The following is a 6,000-nucleotide window of genomic DNA, read 5'->3' on the forward strand; positions in this document are numbered from 1 at the left end:
GGTTAACACTTGAGAATCAGGTAGCAAAGGGGTCTGAAGAGGAATAACCAAAAAGGTAGGAGAATATCCAGGTGATATGATACCCTATGTGGGGATTGTGTCAAAAAGTGTAGAAAGATCAATTATATCAACTGTTGTATTAAATGTGACAGAAACAGCAAAATGATACTGGCTTCAGTGACTTGGATGTCACTGTACTATTTGGGAAGAGTAGTGACTGGGGAAATGTAAAGTAAAATTTTATATAGCATTTTAAACAAAGGAGAGGAGGCCTCTTCTGGCTGTGTTGTCAAAGATTCCCCACTCAAGGTGGACTTGAGTGAGGAAAAGGAATCAGTGAAGCAAAGATGGGTGAGAACAACAAGTGAGATAGAAGGAATATAAAGAGATGTGGCCAGAATTAGCTGAACCGGTTCAAAGACTGGTAAAAGGCCGCCTGGCCAGAGCAGTCTTAATGATGACAGTCAAGGTAAGAGGCACAGACAGAATGGATTTGTAGGTTTTACAGACCTCTCAAAAAATTAGGAACGTGTTCTCATTGCGGTGAGATACTACTGAAGAATGTTGCCCTGGCTGGTGTAGCTCAGTGGATTGAGCATGGGCCTGTGAAGCAAAGGGTTGCTGGTTAGATTCCCAGTCAGGGCACATGCCTGGGTTGCGGGCCAGGTCCCCAGTAGGGGACACGTGAGAGGCAACCACACATTGATGTTTCTCTCCCACTCTTTCTCCTTCCCTTCCTCTCTCTCTAAAAATAAATAAATAAAATATTTAAGAAAAAGAATGTTAAGGAGGGAGAGGACATGTGCAGAAGGGACTCCAAAGGCACAGACGAGGAAAAGAGTACTATAGTCACGTGTCTGGGAAAGAGTTATCATGGTGACAATAAGTCCTGGTTTGTTAGGGATCATTCTGCTTTTATCCGTGGTGTCCCAGAAAAATTATTCAGATTTCTCACGTTGGGTAATAAATTCTCTGGCCTTTCTTTGATCAGTTTCCATATGGGCAAGACTTTCTGAAATCTTTCTGAGAACATTGCAACACCAGTGTATTTTCACTTCATTCTGTTTTGCAGAAGATAGAGAATACTCTCGATGAGGCGAGTTTAGGCGTCACCTCCCCTGGAGGTAACACGATACTTTGTACTAGGCCTCCTTCTCCATGCTTCTCCAGTGTTAGGATTTTATGAATTGTATTCCTTCATATTAGGTTGAGACTTATGAGACAGCGCTAAACCTGCTTCCAGAAATTATTCAGACGAATTATAAATCATCTTTTTATTACCCTCACAGTTGCCGCTGAATTGTTTAGATAGGAAAGAGATATCAGACTCTTTTATTAGCTCAGGAAAAAAGTGAAAAAGCAATAAGATGCCCAGAAAAGTGCCACACAAGGCAATAAAGTTGTGATGAAATTGACTAGAAATTTGTTATTCATATTTGCTGTCTGACAGCCGCTGCTCAGAAACAGACGAGGGGGCCTATTTTATAGACAATAACTTACTCAAAACTGCTGGGTCGTGAACATCGAAGCACTGAAGTACGAAGTATTCTTTCTTCTCTGCTCTGCTCCTCCTGCTTTCCTTCATTCCTGGTCACTAGGGCGGTAACTGTTTAAAGTGGAATCCGAGAAGGAAGAGCAAATGGAGCCTTTAGCAGCTTGCTTCCACCAGAGCAGTGAAAGAGAACAAAACTCTAGGCATTAAAACCGAGAGCGTTTGAAAACCTCAGAAGTACAATCCAACTGAAATTTTCCAGGAACCACGCCACCTACTTGCTTTCGGCAACTTCAGATGTTCAGCTATTTACATATCCGGGCAGGTAGGGTAACAGAACTTTTCTGTGTTTTTACTATTTTATTTGTATTGTTGTAAACATTGATGCAGGGACTACAACACAGTTGTGTGGAAATACATTGTGAACATCACCGTAAACAGAAGGGAAACCGTGAACATCACACTCAGCCTCCACACCCTACAAGCACCCTTGGATTTTACTTGGAAATCATTGTTCTAGTCCCACTTGGGACCATTGGCATCTCCCCTTTGCTCCTGGGAATGCACCTCTTCAGGACTGTTCCGTGATGGCTTTACCATTAAGAAATGACTGACTGGAAGTGATTATTTTAGGAGAAGTCACCTGAAGTGGGAATTATCTTTCTAAAACATTTTTTCCAATCAAGGCATTGCTAACATTTAAGCAAATTAATAATATCCAGTTACCACTAGGGAAAACTGCTTAATGTTCAATACATTGTATATCATAAAAATGCCATTTCACAGAATAGTTGTCTGTCCTCCACCACTATTCCCACAGTCAACTCTAAATTCACTCACTTACACTTTGCATGCATCACATTGTAGCTCATTTTATTTCTCTCATGAGCCTGTATTTTTCAGACCATATAAAGGCCCCCATCTTCGAGGCCTTCCAAATCCGAGAGCCCCTGGGACATGGAGAATCTCTCCCCTCCCGTTTCTCTAGCACCCAAACCTAGGGTAATGGCATCATCTGCCTAGAGCACCATGCCAGGAGGGCTGGCGCCAGCTTCGTGCTGGCATCGATGCTCAGCCCACACCGTGTGGAGAAGATAGTGTCTACCATCTCACCGTGCAAGCCATCCAGACTCACCAGGGCAAGGAATGCTTATATCCCGAACAGAGCTCTGTGGGGGAGGAGCCCTGGCTCCCCACCAGCAGTGACTGACACCACACTCCCCTCAGCCTCCATCCTGCAGTTCTTCCCTCTCCTGTTTCATTGTGCTTGTCTTTCTGCTCCCCTCAGTAGGCTCACTTAACATGAGTGAGGGCAAAGAGGCCTGCGTATTTGTTTAAAGCTCTAAATGATCCCCAACGTCCAGCCTAGGTTTCAGCTCAGAGCCCTGCACTCAGCTTAGCCAGCATCACCCTCGTCACCTCCAAGCTAAAGCTCAAGGAGGTGAGTTCCACCCTTCCCGGCAGCCCTGCCACCTGTGAGCCCAGGGTTACCCACCATGTGCTGGGGCAGGGCTGGGGCAGGCACCCAGGACCTGATCTGCTTGAACGGCGTGGTGGGCCAGGGGATGGTGGGTCATTTTCCCTCCCAGAAATCCCCCTTTTTGAACAAGTGAGCATTCTTCCAGGCAAAGCTAAATGCCTCCCCTTGGGTGGAGAGGACGGAGGAGCATGGTAATTTGCAGAACTGATCTGGTCTGCTTGGACATTGCTTTGGGTGATTTTGGGGGGGCCATCTGTAAGAACAGTCTTTTTCTGAGCCAAGCGCAACACCATGCCCCGCCCCCCACCAGGTATTGTATATCCTCATTTCCCTGTACTCAGTGCTCCACCTCTTTTGGGGGAGGGGGGTGCGGAGCAGTACACTTTGGCTCACTGCATATTCTCCTGGCACAATAGGTTGCTGAACTCTCATGTCACTTTCTCATGAGGCCAAATCCAGTGGGAAGAATGTCCTGGGTTTCAGTATAGAAGATGCGGCTCTAAAGTGAGAGGTACAGGGTGGGCGTATTCACGAGATGCCTGACGGGGGCGCTGCTCTCAGCTAGGCGGCACAAGGACTGGGCTTGATTCAGCTTTTCCCAGTCCCCGGAAAAGTTAGGGGCTGAACGATTGTTTGTTAAGTGAATTTTAATGAGGTAAAATATGTTTTCTATTTTAATCATCATTAACGGAGAAGCTGCGTTATCCTCAGGGACACATCCGTACCAGATGTATAATTTCAGAGAAGTGTAATAGTCAATTAAAAATTCATATGCTGCTACTGCTGATTCACACGACTTGGAAATTAATGGTATAGTTGGGTCATTTTCTCACTTTTTTTCATGTTTCTTTCCTTTTGGGTATTTTATCAATATGAGTTAAGTGAGGTTGCTCAAAGCACAATTTCATGTCTCCAGAAATGTTCACCACTCATGCAACCCACAGAGGTACTTGAAGCTATACATTTTAAAGGTACATACCTTTAAAAACTGTGCATTTTGAAACACAATCCCACAGACTCCTGTTGCCTGTCCTTTGTAACCTAGGAATTCACTCATTTCTTCCTTCAACAGACACTGAGCACCTATCATGTGCTGGAAAGATACTGAGAAAACAGCAGTGAGCTGGGCAGTTTTCTAGTGATTTCTGTCATCACATTCTTCCTCCTTACAATCCATTCTTTCAGAACAGCCACGATGAGATTTTAAAAACATAAATTGGGGCCCTGACTGGTGTGGCTCAGTTGGTTGGTCATCGCCCTGCAAAGCAAAAGGTCACTGGTTTGATTCCTGGTCAGGACACATGCCAGGGTTGTGGGTTCAGTCCCCGTCGGGGTGCATACAAGAGGCAATCGATCTGTGTTTCTCTCTCACATCGATGTCTCCGTCCCTCTCCTTTTCCCTTCCTCTCTCTAAAATAGATAAGTGAAATAAATAAAACATAAAGCAGGAAAAGCCGTTCCTGTATTTAGGCCCTCCACTGGTTTTCTACTGTGCTATTCCTGGCTCTTGGCCTAAGTTATCTAGGCCCTTCCTGATTTCCGTTTTTTTTTTCAATCTCTGCTGCACGTGTTACCATTTTTTCACCATTCCCCAGACACCCTGGTCTTCCTCCCCTTTCCTACATCAAGCCTGTTCTTCCCCCCAGGACCTCTGCATGTGAGGCTTCCTGGCTGGAGGGCTTTTCTCCCAAACTGTCACACAGCCCCAGGTCTCAGCCATAAAGCCACCTCCTCAGAGACATAATGCACATCTTTCACAGGTGGCTCTCCAGCCTCACCTTAGCACCCTTGTTCTCTCAGTAGCATATCCTATGTTCTGCATAGTGATTATACATACGTATCAGTATATGACTGATTTACAATAATTGTACGTAAATTCATTGTGGTTTCTTCTACACCTACCTTTTTCTAATTTCAGAGAAAAGAACCTGTGCAATGGACTCAGCCATTGCACTTGCTGAATAAATAAGGTAGCGTTGACGTTGCCACAGTGGGGCAAGATGAAGGAGGCCTTTTACGAATGTATGCTGTGACTTCCACAATTTCAGGTAATGACATTTCGCTCCGTTAAATGATTTCAGCTCTGCTTTTCTCATGTTACTCTGAATATGGGGATCTGTTTTGTTTTTTTTTCTTTCCCTTGTAGTTTCTTTTGTTTTGTTTGGTCTTTGTCTTCAGGTGTTAAATGCTTTTTTAGATATCACTCGAGGTAGTGTTTGTTATTTATATATACATTTATGTAAATATTTAAAAAAAACATTTAGGCTGCAACTCAGGTATATTTGAAATGTCATTCCCTAACTTTCGAAATGCAAAGCAGCCTGCCGAAGACCGCTAGTGCACCTCTACTGTTCTCTGCGACGGTTGATTGAAGAGCTACATCCCGAGGGCGAGCGGACGAAATACTCAGTAGCACATAATGTGCTAAGATTATAAAATGAAAGTAGTGTTCCTGGTTTCCTCAGGAGAATGTTACATTTTGAATTTAGTTGCCCTTGGTTATGTTTTTTTTTTTTCCTCTGTGTAATCTTTACCTTATGAAATGCTATGGTATTTTTTTCCCCTCAAAATGATTTGCTTACTTATGTATTTATAAGAAGTTAGTCAAGGGTGCTCTGTATCTCCCTGGGTGACCATGTTTCCAAATGTGTTTTTGAATACTGGCCTTATATTTTAAAGACATAAGTAGTAAAATAATATATTTCGAAGGTATTCAAATATTTAGTAGCTTCATTTTGAAAAGTGTTTATGTCTGAAAACCGGTGAAAAGTTCCTTAATAAAAACAATGGATCACATAAAACCTTCAGGGAAGGTTTATATTGGCTGTTTTAGTTTACCAGGCTTGAAGTGACAATGGACCACAGACTGGGTGGCTTAAACAACAGAATTTATTGTCTCAAGTGCTAGAGGTTAGAAGTCTGCAGTCGGGGCGTGCACAGGGTTGGTTCCGTCTGAGGGCTGTGAGGGGGAATCTGCTTCAGGTCCTTGGCTTGTGCACGGCTGCCTGCTGCCTGTGTCTTGTCACAC

This window comes from Sturnira hondurensis, unplaced genomic scaffold (genome assembly GCF_014824575.4).
Source record: "Sturnira hondurensis isolate 20B ecotype Veracruz unplaced genomic scaffold, ASM1482457v3 Scaffold0008640, whole genome shotgun sequence".
NCBI classification, from domain to species: Eukaryota; Metazoa; Chordata; class Mammalia; order Chiroptera; family Phyllostomidae; genus Sturnira; species Sturnira hondurensis.